General features: G+C 39.7%; 1 protein-coding gene across 1 annotated transcript in view; it reads left to right on the top strand.

Annotated features, from left to right (window-relative positions):
- Positions 1-16,452: 16,452 nt before the first annotated feature.
- NINL (ninein like) overlaps positions 16,453-17,938 on the top strand; it is a 195,443-nt gene continuing 193,957 nt past the window's right edge. The window contains exon 1 of the mRNA XM_045443705.1: positions 16,453-17,075. The gene's annotated coding sequence lies outside the window, so the exon portion shown is untranslated. The remainder of the gene's footprint in view (positions 17,076-17,938) is intronic.

The following is a 17,938-nucleotide window of genomic DNA, read 5'->3' as shown; positions in this document are numbered from 1 at the left end:
TGTTCTACAAAGCCCTAAATTCTCAATTGTCTAGAGTCTCTCCCAAGCACTAAGTTATATAGGAAGACCAAGAGTAGACACAAATGGACACTGCACCTGGATACTAACAGAAAGATGGATGTTTTCTGATTCCATATACGCATCTAACCCACTGGTGCACAAACATTTTAGATCTGGTAGGAGCCAAGACCCAGTGGCTGCTCAGTAAGTATTGTAGGAAAGGATTTTTATAGTTACAGAGACATTTGGTTTAGCACTTTCAAACTTCTTTGTAGCCTACAAAAGAAACGGTTTCCATCACCATCCATTAAGTACATTTATAGTGAACATATTAATATATATTAAATAGTTTTATATACTTAAAACTGAGGTAAGTTTTATTAAACTACATGCTACTATACATGGTCAGTTTTTTTCACTCCATCTCTCCATCTCTTTAACTTAGGGAATATATTCATATTTGAACAATTACTATTTGGGATACACAAGTCAAAAGAATAAAACAGTGAATGGCAAAGTCTCCTTTCTTTCCCAGAGGCTCACCACTCCTATAGGCCACTGTTGTAAGCAACTTCCTGTGTATCTGCATGAGTGGGGGATGGGCAGAGAGAGGGAGGGAGAATCCCAAGCAGGCTCTGTACTGCCAGTGTGGAGCCTAACGTAGGGGCTCCATCCCACAAACCACCATGAGATCATGACCTGAGCTGAAATCAAAAGTCGGATACTGGGGCGCCTGGGTGGCGCAGTCGGTTAAGTGTCCGACTTCAGCCAGGTCACGATCTCACGGTCTGTGGGTTCGAGCCCCGCGTCAGGCTCTGGGCTGATGGCTCAGAGCCGGGAGCCTGTTTCCGATTCTGTGTCTCCCTCTCTCTCTGCCCCTCCCCCGTTCATGCTCTGTCTCTCTCTGTCCCAAAAATAAATAAATGTTGAAAAAAAAAAAATTAAAAAAAAAAAAAAAAAAAGTCGGATACTTAACCGACTGAGCCACCCAGGAGTCCCTAGAATTCCTTTCAGTTAAGCAAGATTTTTATTTCTGCTTTTCAGTTTTAGAAAAAAATGCTCTTGCTAAAATATTAATTGAAAAAGAGAGTCCTAAAGCTTCTGTTTACATCATTTGTGTTAGGAACGTACACTTTTCCTGGTCTCTGCCATCCACTATCATTCTTGTTAAAATCATCAATAAAAGTGATGGTTCCATTGACTTTCACTGTGCCTTCATTCACTTTGAGGGGAAGGTCAGCACAGCTATGGAGCGAGCCCTTGCCCCTGCTCCACTCTGACTAATTTCTCTCCACTGCATATTGCCATCCCTTTGCCTCTTATGTTGGATTTCCTGGTTTTGTCTTGTGTGTTCCCATGTTTAATTTGTGTGACAGGTAAAATGCTTAAGATTGTAAGTGTCTGAAAATGCCTTTATTATCTTCTATTATTGATAAGTTTAATAACATGCAGTTGGATATCATTTTCATCCAGAATTTCAAAGGCATTGCTCTACTATGGCTGCTAGAAGACATATTTATGTGACCAGTTTTCTTTTCTCTTGAAGCTCTTAGAACTGTTGTTTTCCCCCAGTGATCTGTGATGATATATCTTGGTGATGGTCTGTTTTCACCCTATGTGCTCAGCACTCTGAACTCTTCTGATCAAAATCTTAATGTTCTTCAGTTCTGGAAAATGTAATTACTTCATTGAATGTTGCTTCTCCACTGTTTTCTTGCTTTCTTTTTCTGGAACTCTTACTGTTCAGATGATGGATTTCCTCTACTGACCTGCTGTGTTTAATCTTTTCTCCTATTTTTCCATCTGTAATTTTGTTCCACTTTTGGGGAGGTTTCTTCAACTTTATCTTCCAGTCCTATTGATTTTTTCCCCTGTCACCATATTTTTTAATTTCCAAGAGCTTTGCTTTGTTTTCTAGATGTTTCTTTTTAATAACTGCTTTTGTTTTGAGTGGAATATTATCTCTCAGAAAATTGTTAAATCTTTGAAGAATCCATAGAATCCACTGTTTCTTCCAAGTTGCTCTAATCTGTTTCTTTGGATCTATTTGTCACATTAAAGCCTTTCCTTATATTCCTGGAAGTCCTTGGTATTCATGAATAAGAGAGAAGGGATGCTCAGAGCCTGGAGCCTGCTTTGCTTTGCGTCTCCTTCTCTCTCTGCCCCTCCCCTGCTTGTGCTCTGTCTCTCTCTGTCTCTCAAAAATAAACATTAAAAGAAATTATCCTACTCCTAGAAATAGGGCTAAAACTTAGCCAGAATAAAACCATACTTTTTATTAAAATTTTTTAACGTTTATTTTGAGAGAGAGAGAGAGAGAGTGTGTGTGTGTGTGTGTGTGTGTGTGTGTGTGTGTGTTTGAGTGAGAGTAGGGAAGGGGCAGAGAGAGAGAGACAGAATCGGAAGCAGGCTCCAGGCTCTGAGCTGTCAGCCCAGAGCCAGATGCAGGGGCTCCAACTCCCAGACCATGAGATCATGACCTGAGCTGAAGTTGGACGCTTAATTGACTGAGCCAGCCAGGTGCCCCCAGAATAAAACCATGTTTTTAATTAGTCTTCAAATATATGACATATGTGACAATATAGTTATTCCCACTGGATTTCTTGGAAGATTTTTTTTTCTGGATTGTCAGTCTGACCTTTTATGGATAAGATGATAAAATGGCTTAAAGAAATTATGTTCATGATTTTACTGAAATGGCAACAAAGAGTGACTGCTTACTAGGTACAGAGTCTCCTTTTGGAATGACAAAAGTAATTCTGGAACTAGATAGTGATGGTTTGATTGTGAATGTACTAAATACCCCCAAATTGTACAATGATAAGTGATCTAAAAGTTACATTTTATTATGGTTTATTGGTGTATATCACCTATATTCCACTTGCTGAGTTCCTAATAATGAGAAACATAAGTTTAATCTTTTCACATATCTCCAAAGCTTGAAATCTGTGTTGAAGATTTAATAAGTAACAGTAAGATACACTGAAAACTACACATACAGTGCTTCATTGAGTGTCCACTGATAAATGGGACTGTTCTCCTCTGAAAACAGCTCTGTTGTTACATTTAACTCCTTGGAATGAGCAAATTTTGTGGGAATTTGGTGGGTTGAGCCCTCTCTTAAAGAACCGTAAACAACATGGAGCCAATGTAAGCACAATGGGTGCACCCCACACTGAGGCTGGTGAGATGACTTATTCAAGGCCCCGCCACGTGAAAGCCTAGCCACACTCAGTCCCACTCCTTCCAGGGCTGCCAAATCTAATGTTTGCCCCCACATACTAACTAATGGCCCCCAGTAAAGTGCAGGACATTGTGGCAGGTTAAAGACAATGCAAGGATCACATTTGGAATACCAACAGATATAAAAACTAAGAAACTTAATAGGAGACACACGTATAACCAGTGCCAGCAATGACACTGAGATGTAATAAAAAATTTTTCTGTCACCTATTGTTCCTTTAATATTGACATGTGGGGGAAGCTCTCTCGCTGCCAGTGGATGAAGAGTAGATGAAAAAAACTCCAAGCTTTTTCTGTTTATTCCTTGGAAATTGTCCTATAATCACTTTAAGTCACAAATACAATCTGGATTCAGATGTGCACAGGGTCCAGCCCCATAGGATAGTACACACTTCAACTTTTGTTCAAGTGCAGGACTGCCCAGCCTGCCTCTTCCCCTCCCACAAGGCCTGGGCTTGCTTACTGGAGCCTCCCTATGGTTTTCTTCTGCACTCATCTCCTCATGAGCAGAGGAGAGGTGTGGGAGGGTGGACAGGGAGGTTCTCACTTGGCCAGAGCCTGCTGCTGTCCTCTAATTTGGCTCCACAGCCTGCAGGGTCAACAGACTTTCACACCTGACTACCTTGCAGGAACTATGGGGCTTTTCAGAGCCCCTGCTAGACTTCTGCAGCTGCTGCTTCTGGGCCCCTTCTCCAGTAGGCTGCCCCTCTGGCCTTGCTTCTCTGACAGACCTCTCCACCATTGACTGTCACCAGTGACATCCCCTTCCTCTCACAGGCAGTACTCCTGGGAAGGGCTCTGGTTCCAGGTCAGTCTCTCTCCTGTGTCCTTGCCCCACCATCAGTGAGAAGCAGATTACACCCGCAGTCCACTGTCCCTGGCTCCCCTACCACAGCCCCTTCAACTTGAATGCTTTCTTCAGGAAATGTGTGTCACCCTCTCTGAGTTTTACCACTGCATCTCACTCTCTAGGTTTGAGGTTAAGGGGTAGTTCCTCTAGCCCTCTCCAAGGGGATGAGACTCAAGCTGCAGAATCTCTGTCCACAGAAACTCCATAAATTCCCTTCCACCTCCAGTTCCACTGTCTCTACTCTTATATCTGAGAAATGGGTGGGGAAGCTCAAAAGTCAGGAAGCAAGTGCTGGACTAACTGCCTTGAACACTCTACCATGGCGCCTCTTACTAAGTTTGGTATCTGATGTCTTCTGCTTAGCTCACAGCTTCAGTTTTGACATCCTGGTACATAAGGAGTATGGTACAAAATTGATGAACACTTCCTAGAAGAATGTCAGATAAGAGAGCTACAGTGCAGTGGCCATGAATTTTAAGCTGTGTATTGAAGGAAATAAAATATCTGATCTGGGTAAAGAAGGGAGAGAACATTTGCAGAGAGAGAATTCAGTTTAATAGAAATTTATGAGACCCCTACTTAGTGCCAGGCAGTGGGGTTTCAGCAATCAGGAGGAGTTCACAGTCTGCAAAAAAAGGAAAGTGATTAGCTTGGCTAGAGAAAGGAATCTGAGTAGGGATGGTGGGAAATGAAATTTGGATGGGTAGGATGGGCAGTCAAAAGCAGGCTGTGAATATGGAGAAAATTATCATCAAAATGGTAGAAAAGAAGGTGGTGAGGCTTATGTATATGTGTTTGTGGATTTGTGTGCACGTGTGTAATGGAGTGGGTAAGTATGTGTGGATATGGAGGGTGTAGATAATGGAGTGAAAGTATATGTGTATGAGTGCATATAGAGGTGTGTATGTGTGAAGAAGGTTGTGTATGTATAGTGTATGTGTGCATATCTGTAGAAGGTGTGTGTGTGTGTGTGTGTGTGTGTGTGTGTATAGCATAGTGAGTTTTCTGTGTGGTGGGGAGCAATGTACAGTGTTGTGTGGTGAGTGTACATGGTTTTGTGTTTGGAAGTGTGTGTGCATGTGTGTAGGTTGTGTGCATATGTATATGCAGGTGGTGAGGTGTGTGTGTGTGTGTGTGTAGGGAGTTTGTGTGTATGTAGTGGGATTATATGTAAGTAGTGAGAGTTTGTGTAGGGGTGTGTATGTGTGAGTACTATGTGTGCTGGGTACTGTGGTATATATATGTGAAGTTGTATGTAATGAGGTGCTCATGTGTGTGTGTGTGTGTGTGTGTGTGAGAGAGAGAGAGAGAGAGAGAGAGAGAGAGTGATGGGTGTTTGTGAGTAGTGAGGTAAATAGTGGAAGGTATTTCATGTAATTATGTATGAGTTGTTGGGTATGAGTGTAGTGGGGTCATGTGTGTAAGGAGTTGGGATTGCATATATAGGTGTGAGTAGTGAGTATTCATGTGCTTAATAGGGTGTCTGTAGTGGGATTATTGTGGAGTGTGTAGGTGGTATAGCATATGCCTATTGGGGTGTGCATGTGTGCATAGTGTGTGTGTGTGTGTGTGTGTGTGTGTGTGTGTGAGTGGTTGGGTGACATTATGTGCAGTGCTATTGCATTAATAGGGTACTTGTGTGTAATAGTGGCCAAATAGAACAATGTGAAAAACAGACCACTTTACTGGGGTTAAAACATGCCTGAGTGAGAGAAAGACAAAGAGAGAGGGACAAAGAAAGGCTGGGAATCTCGTTCAAGATATGGACCAATTTTTTCTCTGCCACTCCTTTCCTCCAAAACACCAAAGCTCCTTTTTAGAGGAGCTCCTGTCCTTGACCTCTTCTCTGACTCCTCTGGCTGGTCAGTTGACAGCCACAAGTGAGTCTAGCTGTGCATGCTGGATTTGTTTCACAATTTGGGACTCAGAGGCTCTAACTTGGGATTTCCATCTGGAATGCCCATGGGGGCCAGACCCACCTGAGGATGAGCCAAGGGGGCCAGTGCCACAGCATGGAAGTGATGTGGATCGTAGCAAACCGAGGAGAGGTGACCCATAGGAAAACTCCCGTCATGAAGCCAAGCAAAACAGGTCTGAGTCAAAACCATGGGGCTCCTGTGCTGTGAACTCAGCAGATTCCACTCACTTCTGTTGAGTGAACTTCTAAAAGGGTGAATGAGATAAAGCCATAGAGAAACAGAAAGTGAGTCTGTGGAGAGGGAGAAAAAGAGAAGGAAGTGGGTACATAAGGGGAAGGACAGTGAGGGGCCTGCAGGTGAGGAGTGTTGTGGACTAAATCGTATCCCACCCCCCAAATTTATATGTTGATGCCTTAATCCCTAATATAACTGCATTTGAAGATAGTGTCTTTGAGTAACTAAGGTTAAATGAGGTTGAAAGTGTGGGGCCCTAATCCAGTAGGTCTGGTGTCCTTACAAGAAGAAGAAGAGACATGAGGGATGTGCACATAGAGGGAAGGCCATGTGAGGACACAGGGAGAAAACTACAGTCAGCAAGCCAAGGAAAAGTTTCCCTCAGGGGAAATCACACCTGCCAAACCTTAAATGTCTGTTACCGGAGCCACCCAGTGTGTGGTGTTTTGTTATGGCAGCCTGAGAAAACTAATACAAGAGGAAATAGCTGTGATGCCTTTGCAAGACTTGGTTCTATTTTATCATTTAGCCAACAAATATTTGGGCAGTATACACACACACACACACACACACACACACACACACACACACAAAGACTACATGTTAACTATTGTGTATGTATGTGTGGTGGGGTGCCCTAGGCAGGAGTCTACAGCAGGGAAATAAAGGGGCCCAGCCCTGATGTCATGGAGCTCACAGGCTCAAAAGACATGTGATACCTCATGGAACTTCTCAGTATATACACTCTGCTATTAAAGCCCCTATAGATGAATAGTATTGCAGGCTCCCAGTGATTCCTGCACCAAACAATAGCCCAAAGGCCCTGGACTGCTTTTGGATCTTCTGTACAGTGGACCCTTGGGCTTGGTTGTTTACATCATTGGGATACAAATAAATCCTCATCAGGGGCCAGAACCAACCCTGGATTCTGGGCCCATCAAGAGCCTTGACTTCAGGCAATCACACGTGTTCTTAAAAGACAATTTTACTCCAAATCAGGAAATTCCAGGATCAAAACAAAAACAAACAAACGGGTGCCTGGGTGGCTCAGTCGGTTAAGCGTCTGACTTTGGCTCAGGTCATGATCTCATGGTTTGTGAGCTCCAGCCCCACATTGGGCTCTGTGCTGACAGCTCACAGCCTGGAGCTTGCTTTGGATTCTGTGTCTCCCTCTCTCTCTGCCCCTCCACTGCTCATGCTCTCTCTCTCTTTCTCTCTCTCTCTCTCTCTCTCTCTCTCTCAAAAATAAATAAATATTTAAAAAATTAAAAAAAAAATCCCATACAAGATTATTTTGTTTTCCTCATTTCTCAGTTACCTCTTCTACTCTTCTTTATAAATTAAATTCGTTTGTTGAAAGAACAGAATTCAACTGAGTAAATTTTAAAGATCTTACTGCATTTATTGGGTGATTCATGAATTTGGCAGCATCCAACCTAGCAGAGAGAAGGGAGTTTCACAGAGCTGTATAAGGTGAGAGATTTTTACAGATTTTTACAAAGAAGTTATACTAGGCATTTGCTGGTTGGTTAAGACAGGATTACTTTCCTTATTTGGAGCAAAGGGACATCTTAGAGTCAAGTCAGGTAACTTATGCTGAGCAGACAAGCAGTGACTGGCTGATCTAAGCTTTCCTTTTCTAGGAGAGCCCAGCATAGAAATTTAGTGAAGTTTTGATTTGCTGACATGAGGTTTACCATGAGTCGCTCCACCTTGAGTCTAATCTGGTTACTTTAACAATAATCCCCTTTTCATCAGACCCGAAACTTACTGAGAGGTGTGATCAAATGTTAAGGTTAAAAGGGGGGTGTTCTGATGAGGTAGGAGTAAGGCAAACCTAAGTGCCTCCTCTCCCAAACAGCTAAATATCAAATCATTCTGAACACCCAAGAAATCGACTGGAAGTCTTAGAGAACAAAGCTGCCATCTATAAACAGAAAAAATGACCTGTGGAAGCTTCCCTTAACAAGCAGACCAAAACACATCTAGAATCTGCCTTCCTTTATTATTTTTTTAAGTTAAAAAATTTTAATGTTTATTTTTGAGAAAGAGATACACAGAGACTGAGCAGAAGGGCAGAGAGAGAGGGAGACAAAATCTGAAGCAGGCTCCAGGCTTTGAGCTGTCAGCACAGAGCCTGACACGGGGCTTGAACTCAGAAACTGTGAGATTATGACCTGAACCGAAGTTGGATGCATAACTGACTGAGCCACCCAGGCGCCCCAATTTTTTTTTAATTTTTTAATTTTTTAATTTTAATTTTATTTTTTTATTTTTCCCCCTTCCAAAATGACAAGACAGAGGAATTCACCCCAAAAGAAACAACAGGAAGAAATGACAGCTAGGAATTTAATCAATACAGATAAAAGTAAGATGTCGGAATTAGAATTTAAAATAACAATCATGAGGAGTCTACCAGGGTTTGAAAAAAGCATAGAACACACTAGAGAATCACTTGTTATAGAGATAAAAGAGCTAAAATCTATTCAGGCTGAACTAAAAATGCTGGAACTGAGGTATAAATCTGAATGGAGTCCACAACTGCGAGGATGGGCCAAGCAGAGGAACAGATCAAAGAAACTAAGAGCTGGTTCTTTGAAAGAATTAATAAAAATGATAACCCCTAGCCAGACTTATCAAAAAGAAAAGAGAAAGAACCCAAATAAATAAAATCACAAATGAAATGGGATCACAACCAACATCTCAGAATCCCAGACCAACATCTCAGAAATACAAACTATTATAAGAGAATATTATGAAAAATTATATGACAACAAACTGGGCAATATGGAAGAAATGGACAAATTCCTAGAAACATGCAAACTACCAAAACTGAAACAGGAAGAAATAGAAAATTTGAACAGACCCATAACCAGCAAAGATTTTGAAACAGTAATCAAAAATCTCCCAACAAACTACAGTCCTGGGCCAGATGGCTTCCCAGGAGAATTCTATCAGACATTTAAAAAAGAGTTAATATCTATTCTTCTCAAACTGTTTCAAAAAATAGGAATGGAAGGAAAACTTCCAAATTCATTCTGCAAGGCTAGTATTACCTTGATTCCAAAATCAGACAAATAGCCCACTAAAAAGGAGAATTGCAGGTCAATATCCCTGATGAACATGGATACAAAATTCTCAACAAAATACTAGCAAATCAAATTCAACAGTACATTAAAAGAATTACTACGATCAAGTGGGATTTATTCCTGGGCTGCGGGGTTCGTTCAATATTCACAAACCAATCAACATGAAACACCACATTAATAAAAGCAAGGATAAGAACCAGGTGACCCTCTCAACAGACCCGGAAAAAGGATTTGACAAAATATAGCATTCATACTTGATAACAACCCTCAACAAAGTAGGGATTGATGGAACATACCTTAACATCATAAAGGCCATATATAAAAGACCCACAGCTAATATCATCCTCAACAGGGAAAAACGAAGAGCCTTTCCCCCATGGTCAGGAACAAGATAAGAATGTCCACTCTCACCATTTTAATTTGTTTTGCCATTTTGCTATGATGTATTTTAAAATTTATGCTGCCTAGGATTCACTAATTTCTTTTTATAAAGACTTTTTTTCTTAAGTAATCTCTATACCCAATGTGGGGCTCTAACTCACAACCCAGAGGTCAAGAGTTACATGTTCCTCTGACTGAACCACCCAGGATTCACTAATTACTTGAGTCTGTGGGCTAACGTACCATTAGTTCTGGAAATTTCTCAGTCATTATTTCTTCAATTTTGTCTCTGCCCCATTGTCTCCTTCCTGCTCTCAAATTAAATTTGTTAGAACTTCTCACTCTAGTCATAATGTCACTTAATCTGTGACTTTCTAATTTCTACATTCTGCATTCTGTGCAATTTTTACTTACCTATCTTCCTGTTTACTAATCTCTTCTTCAGTTCAGTCTAATCTTCTTTTAAGCATGTCCATTCATATCTTAATTTCAGTCACTATATCTTTAAGTTCTAGGATTTCAAATGTTCTTTTCTAATTTGCTATGTTAATTTTATCACTTTTTCTGAATCTTACAAGCTTAGCTTCTATATTTTTTATTATAATTAGGGTAGTTGTTTTAAAGTCTGTCTGATAATTCTAATATTATGTATTTGGGGTTCTGTTTCTGTTGTCTTTTATTTCTGCAGGTCCTGGCTCATAGTACCTTGTTTCTTTGTGTGTCTGATTATATTTGACTCTGTAGACACTGCACATGAAAAATTACTTGAGGCATTATTTTTTGATGCATAGAATAACTAAATCTTCCTCTGGAGAAAATTTTCTATTTGCTTCCACCACTGGTTGTCTGTGAGCAATACCAATCTGAGATTATCTTAACCTACATTCAAGATTTCAAATTCTTTGAGCCACAAGCAGTTGCACTAAAAGCTACTCCAAGAAAATGAAATACTTCCATTCCATTCTTCAGTTCAAAATATTTGGGTTCAAATGACTTAGAAACAAAAGATGTGCCTAGACTTCTTTTCACTGAATAATATATCTTGGATTATTACATATGAGTATGCACAAATATATTAAAATACAAATATAAATATCATTCTACTATAGAAAAAACTTCTCCATTCTTTGCTAAACCCGAATGTACCACATTTGCTTTACCAATTTCCTATTGATGAACATAGGTTATTTCTTTTTTTTTCTTTTTTTATGTTTATTTATGTATTTGTTTGAGAGAGAGACAGAGCACAAGTGGGGGAGGGACAGAGAGAGAGGGAGACACAGAATCTGAAGCAGGCTCCAGGCTCTGAGCTGTCAGCACAGAGCCTGACATGAGGCTTGAACTCACAAACTGTGAGATCACCACCTGAGCTGAGGTCAGACAGCTTAACCAACTGGGCCACCCAGGCGCCCCCCTTTTTTAAATTTAATTACAAATTAGTTAACATATGGTGTAATAATGATTTCAGGAATAGAAGTTAGTGATTCATCACTTACATATAATAGCCAGTGCTCATCCCAACAAGTGTCCTTGATGCCCATTGCCCATTTAGCCCATCCCCAACCCAAACCCCACCAACACCCCTTAGTTTGTTCTCTATATTTAAGAATCTCTTCTGGTTTGTCTCCCTCTCTGTCTTTATCTTATTTTTCCTTCCCATCCCCTATGTTCATCTGTTTTGTTTCTTAAATTCCACATATAAGTGAAATCATATGTATGGTATTTGTCTTTCTCTGACTGACATATTTCACATGGCATAATACACTCTAGTTATGGCAAATGGTGAGATTTCATTCTTTTTGATTGCTGAGTTACATTCCATTGTATATGTAAAACACATCTTCTTTATCCATTCATCAGTTTAGGCTCTTTCCATCCTTTGGCTATTGTTGATAGTGTTGCTATAAACACTGGGGTGCATGTGCCCCTTTGAATCAGCACTCCTGTATCCTTTGAATAAGCTCCTAGTAGTTCAATTTCTAGGTCACAGGATAGTTCTACTTTTAATTTTTTGAGGAACCTCCATACTGTTTTCCAGAGTGGCTGTACCAGTTTGCATCCCACCAGCAGTGCAAAAGTGTCCACCTTTCTCCACATCCTTCCCAACATCTGTTGCTTCCTGAGTTGTTCATTTTAGCCATTGTGTCAAGTGTGAGGTGGTATTTCATTGTGGGTTTTGTTTGTATTTCCCTGATGATGAGTGATGTTGAGCCTCTTTTCATGTGTCTGCTAACCATCTGGATGTTTTCTTTGGAAAAGTGTCTATTCATGTCTCTTGCCCATTTCTTCACTGGATTATTTGTTCTTTGGGTGTTGAGTTTGGTAAATTCTTTATAGATTTTGAATACTAATTCTTTTCTTTAAATGTGTATTTATTTTGGAGACAGAGACAGAGACAGAAGGTGGGGGGGTGGGCAGAGAGAGAGGGAGACACAGAATCCAATGCAGGCCTCAGGCTCTGAGCTGTCAGCACAGAGCCCAATGCAGGGCTCGAACTCACGAACTGTGAGATCTTGATCTGAGCTGAAGTTGGATGCTTAGCCAATTGAGCTACCCAGGCGCCCCTTGGATATTAACTCTTTATCCAAGCTGATTGTTTCCCTCGCTGTGCAGAAGCTTTTTATCTTGATGAGATGCCAATAGTTCATTTTTGCTTTTATTTCCCTTGCCTCTGGAGACATGTCTAGTAGAGTAAGAAGCTGCTGCAGCCAAGGTCAAAGAGGTTGTTGCCCGTTTTCTTCTCTAGGATTTTGATGGTTTCCTGTCTTATGTTTAGGTCTTTCATCCATTTTGAGTTTATTTTTGTGCCTGGTGTAAGAAAGTAGTCTAAGTCCATTCTTCAACAGGTCAGTAGAAAAACAAATTCTAATTTTGCACAAGTGTACTTTTGATATTAAAACTCATTCTTTAAGAACTTGAATAAATTTATTCCAATCTTAGCCAGTTTGACCACACATAAAATGCTTTCCCTATGACTCATTTTCCAGAAAGCATCTATAGCTTTTTAAAAATATATATCCAGGGGCGCTTGGGTGGCTCAGTCGGTTAAGCGTCCGACTTCAGCTCGGGTCGTGATCTCGTGGCCCATGAGTTCGAGCCCTGCGTCAGGCTCTGTGCTGACAGCTCAAATCCTGGAGCCTGTTTCAGATTCTGTGTCTCCCTCTCTCTCTGACCCTCCCCCATTTGTGCTCTGTCTCCCCCTGTCTCAAAAATAAATAAACGTTAAAAAAATTTAAAAAAAAAAAAAAAAATATATATATATATCCATTTAGGCTTTTTCCTATATTTTCCTCTTCCTTATTGTGAAACAACCATTTTACTTGAAGACAAAAAACACATTTTCCATACTTCTTACATTTTATTTTATTTTATTATTTTATTTTTCTCATACTTTTTTAAAAAAGTAATCTCTGCCCAACATGGGGCTCAAAATCACAACCACAGGATCATAAATCACATGCTCAGTATCAGTGGACTGAGCCCCACTGGGTCTCTGTATATTTCATCTCATCCAAAAATTCATTTTACTCTCCTTAACTACTTTTCATACATGTTTTTTTCTTTTACCACTAATTAATTTTAAGTAGTTTTGATTACATGTATTGGTTAGAATTTGTAATACTTAGAATCGAATCCTTAATTTCTAGTGAAAACTAAGACATAAGCAATTGTGAGCTGTTACACTAGCATTCTGTGGATTGACAAGTATATGAATACATTTTCTGATTTCTAGAAGTACATTCTTCTCTACAGTGCATTTTTCAATGTGGCATATAAAATATTTACTAATATACCCAAATATCTTCAGTTCCTCTATAATGAGAAACCCAAAGTAGATAATGTTCAGTAACTAATGTTGCAATATTTTATCTTATTTGGAAATGATCTGGATATTCAATGAATATCCATCATTTAACTTAGCTTAGTATAACTTTAAGGTTTTAAGTTACCAAAAAGAATTGGAAACTATTTTTAAGTAGATATAGCATTAAGTATAATTATTATTGAAGAGTTTATAAACTTTTATCTTATTTACATCTGTGTAATTTACTTGTTCTTAATAATTATGTTTACATTAGTCATTAAAATATCATTGAGACTTTAAACTGCCAACCATCACATTAAGCTATCTTTCTTGCTGACAAATTCTGTAAGAGATAACATGAGCTTATATGACTTTTAGTAAATTTAGCTAGAATAAAAGTTTATAACTGTAAAGATATGCCTGTTTTAATTAAACTATTGAACTTAAATGAGCTGTTATTTAGCTAAGATTATCCTAGATGACATGAATTTGAAAAACATTAGTTTCCACATTTCTGAAAGAACACTTGATTTGTATAAATGCTTATTTTTTTTCTTTTTTTAATTGAAGTATAGTTGATGCACAATGTTACTTTAATTTCTGATATATAACACAATGATCAACAAATCTATATGTTATGCTGTGCTCACCACAAATGTAGCTACCATCCATCACCATACAATGCTATTACAATACCGTTGACTATATTTTCTTCTTTTTTTTTTTTTTTTTTAGTGTTTATTTATTTTTGAGTGACAAAGACTGCAAGCAGGGAAGGGGCAGAGAGAGAAGGAGACACAGAATCTGAAGCAGGCTCCAGGCTCTGAGCTGTCAGCACAGAGCCCCACATGGGGCTCGAACTCATGAACTATGAGATCATGATCTGAAACAAAGTCGGACGCTTAACCCACTGAGCCACCCAGGCGCCCCACCATTGACTATATTTTCTATGTTGTATCTTTAATTCCCATACAGATTCTTGATTTTTGTTAGGCCAATTAAATAGAATTCTTTACAAATTAATTTTGGCAATTCCACCTGGAGGTAAAAAAAATATCACACATCTAAAACATACATAGATATACATGAACATATAGCTAGATACAAATAAAGATCTTATAGCTTTTATTTTAAATTTTTTTAATGTTTATTTATTTTTTGAGAGAGAGAGAGCACAAGTGGAGAAGGGACACAGAGAGAGGGAGACACAGAATCTGAAGCAGGCTCCAGGCTCTGAGCTGTCAGCACAGAGCCTGATGCAGGGCTCCACTCACAGACTGCAAGATCTTGACCTGAACCAAAGTCTGATGCTTAACCAACTGAGACACCCAGGCACCCCAATATAGCTTTTATGTTAAAATTTTACTCATGAGACAGGTTCTGTTAGAGCAGGCAGTTTGTTGGGTTCTAACGGGATGCCTGGAGGTTAGCAATGAGGAAGTCATAGCCAGCTATGGGGAAGGCAGGAGGCCTTTCCTGGCAGAAGCCATGAAGCCATAAAGAAGCCAGGTCAAACCAGACAGGCCCAAGATGGCAGGTGCCATGACAGGAAACCCCTGATCTAATTGGGAGGAAAAAGTGGGAAACCATGCTTCCTGCCCCAAGTAATGAATATTCCACCCCCTAATTAAAGACTGTCAGTAAAAGATAGAATCCCAACCCCCAAAGCGTGTAGGTCTCTGTCTTGAGCTTGTTTGCTCTATCCTGAGGGTGTACCTTTCACTTTAACACAGCTTCCCTCTTGTGTGACTCATCCACTGTATTGCACGTCAGTCCTTGAATTCTTTCTCAAGACAAGACCAAGAACCTTTGATGACTCCTCTTGGTTTGGCCACATTGAGGCCCCAGGGCCCAGGATCTCCCTGGCTCACCCAGCAAGGGTTCAATAATGCAAAACTCACTAGTTTATAAAAAACAGTTGAACCCAAATTGTGTTTCTGGCAGATGGAATAAGTTGTTTACTTGCTTAGATGGCTTAAGCCTTTCACTAATATTTGTAGAGAAGACTTTTAAGATTTTTCATAGGCTTAGTTTCCAAATAACTTTGTTTTGTCCTTCTGATTAGAATTACCTCCCTGAAGTTTGCATTTGAAAGATATAGGCCCTGGTTCTTGGGGAAGACCAGGAATATTTATATATCATAGGCACAGAGAAAGAATGTAAATTTCTCTAAGAAGGACCTTTGTTCCCAAAGTCCAGATCTTTTACAGTATCTACGTGCCTTCTGAGATGAATAGGGGAGGTTTTAGCATTGATAAATAGGACAAGTAAGCTTTGAGTTGCTTGTAGAGCTGCATTTCTGTTTTTGTAAAGATTCAATTGTTAAGACAAGGATAGTTGTTTTTAAATTGTTTTCATAAATTAAGTTGTTTTTAAGCCTGAATGATATCAAGAGACTGACACACCCATCCAACCACATTATCTTCAATCTGCTTCTTTATACCAAGGAGAATATTTTCAGCTAAGTTGGAAATCAAAAGATTCCTACATTTTAGACTTATAGTTTGGGTCTTTGGAACATTTTAGCAAATTCTTCCACAATGGCTTCAGAATGCTTTTCTTTCCCTCTGTTTCATAGTTTCATTTTAGTTTAAAGGAGAGGGCTTTAAAAAAAATGGTCCTTACGGACTCTGAATGTCAGCTCTAATTTGGCCAACTTCTGACTATAGACCTTCTTAAAAAAATTCTTTCAGGGGCGCCTGGGTGGCGCAGTTGGTTGAGCGTCCGACTTCAGCCAGGTCACGATCTCGCGGTCTGTGAGTTCGAGCCCCGCGTCAGGCTCTGGGCTGATGGCTCAGAGCCTGGAGCCTGTTTCCGATTCTGTGTCTCCCTCTCTCTCTGCCCCTTCCCCGTTCATGCTCTGTCTCTCTCTGTCCCAAAAATAAATAAACATTGAAAAAAAATTAAAAAAAAATTCTTTCAAATGCATTTTCAGGTTGTATTCAGCTAGGACAAAGAGTAAATATACCTGGCAGTATTGAACTCTCCCACCACCTGTTGGTTTTTTTGTTTGTTTGTTTTTTCTGTTTTTTACTTTTTTTAAACCAAAGGTATACCTATCAAGTAACTCAACACAAACCAGTAAGTCTTTTATGACTTACCCTTGGATGCAACAAACATCACCAAAGAGGGTGCAAAAGGTGCAAAAGCCTTCCCAAGATCCAGAACCACTCCCAAAGATAACCAAGAGGAAAACTTAGACAATTTCCCTGAGAGCTGGCAAAAGTGCATTGGACCTAGCCAGAGAGTACAACCCACAGTTTTGTCTGGCCATATTCTTGGGGTCCCTAAACTGATGGCTGAATTGCCTACACATGAAAAACTGACGATCTGCCTTCCCCAGGAAGGCAAGAAAGCCAAGCCAAGTTCTCAGAACACAAAATGAGACAAATAAAAAAGCAATAGCTGTATCTGGGAGAGAGAGGATCAATAAACAATATGTACCCCAAAACCAGATTCACAAGTGTCTGAATTTTAAGACGAAGGGGATGTGAAATTTTACCTTCTTCTCTTGACCCTGCACTACAGACAGAAATCTAGGAGAGCTGATTCTGGTAAGAATTCTTTTTTGTTTTTAATGTTTATTTATTTATTTCGAGGGAAGAGGAGGGGCAGAGAAAGAATGCTAAGCAGGCTCTGAGCTATCAGACAGTGGTGAGAAGCCAGTTTTTAGAGCAGAGTGAGGGAGTTTGGAGATATGTGGAATTCTCCCTTTTTTGGTAATCTTAGGAACTATGCCTTGTTATAATTGGTCAGTTTGAGCCTGTGGTTATTTCGAGGTGGGTCACTTAATGAGCCTGTTTACTTCAGCTCAGTGGTCTCTGTGGGCCCTTTTACCGTTCTCAGGTTTCCATTGCTCAAGTCTGTTGCCTAAAAACAGTTTATACTACCTTAGGTGCACACAAACAAAACTAGCAGGTCCCATAGTGGAACTATAAACTGAAGGAACAACACCCAATAAATCAGGACTGTGAACTAATAATGGACTATGGTCTACAGGCTTTAGTGGAACCATCTGCTAGCTCAGGCTGATCTGTTAAACCCTGGACTAGAAAAGTCAATTAGGTCAGAAACTCAAACATAAGAAGAAGTCAGAGCTCAGACATGAGAGGAACTTACCATGTCTTTTGGAAACATTGAGAAAGACAGAGAACTCAAAGGGTTCAATGGCACCAACACCTGTGTTTCTCATTGTTCCCAAAGCCATCAATAGCCTCCTTTGGGTCTCATTCTGATTGCCAAAACTGCTAAAGAAGAAAATTCAATTGAGTAAATTTTAAAGATTGGCTTTGTTCAGTGATACATGAGTCAGGCAGCTTCCAATCTAGCAGAAAGAGAAGAGCTTTGAAGAGCTGTACAAAGTGAAAGACTCTTTAATAAATGTTTATTTATTTTGAGAGAGAGAGAGAGAGAGAGA

This window comes from Leopardus geoffroyi, chromosome A3 (assembly GCF_018350155.1).
Source record: "Leopardus geoffroyi isolate Oge1 chromosome A3, O.geoffroyi_Oge1_pat1.0, whole genome shotgun sequence".
Taxonomy (NCBI): Eukaryota; Metazoa; Chordata; class Mammalia; order Carnivora; family Felidae; genus Leopardus; species Leopardus geoffroyi.
This window is presented reverse-complemented; position numbering and strand designations above follow the sequence as displayed.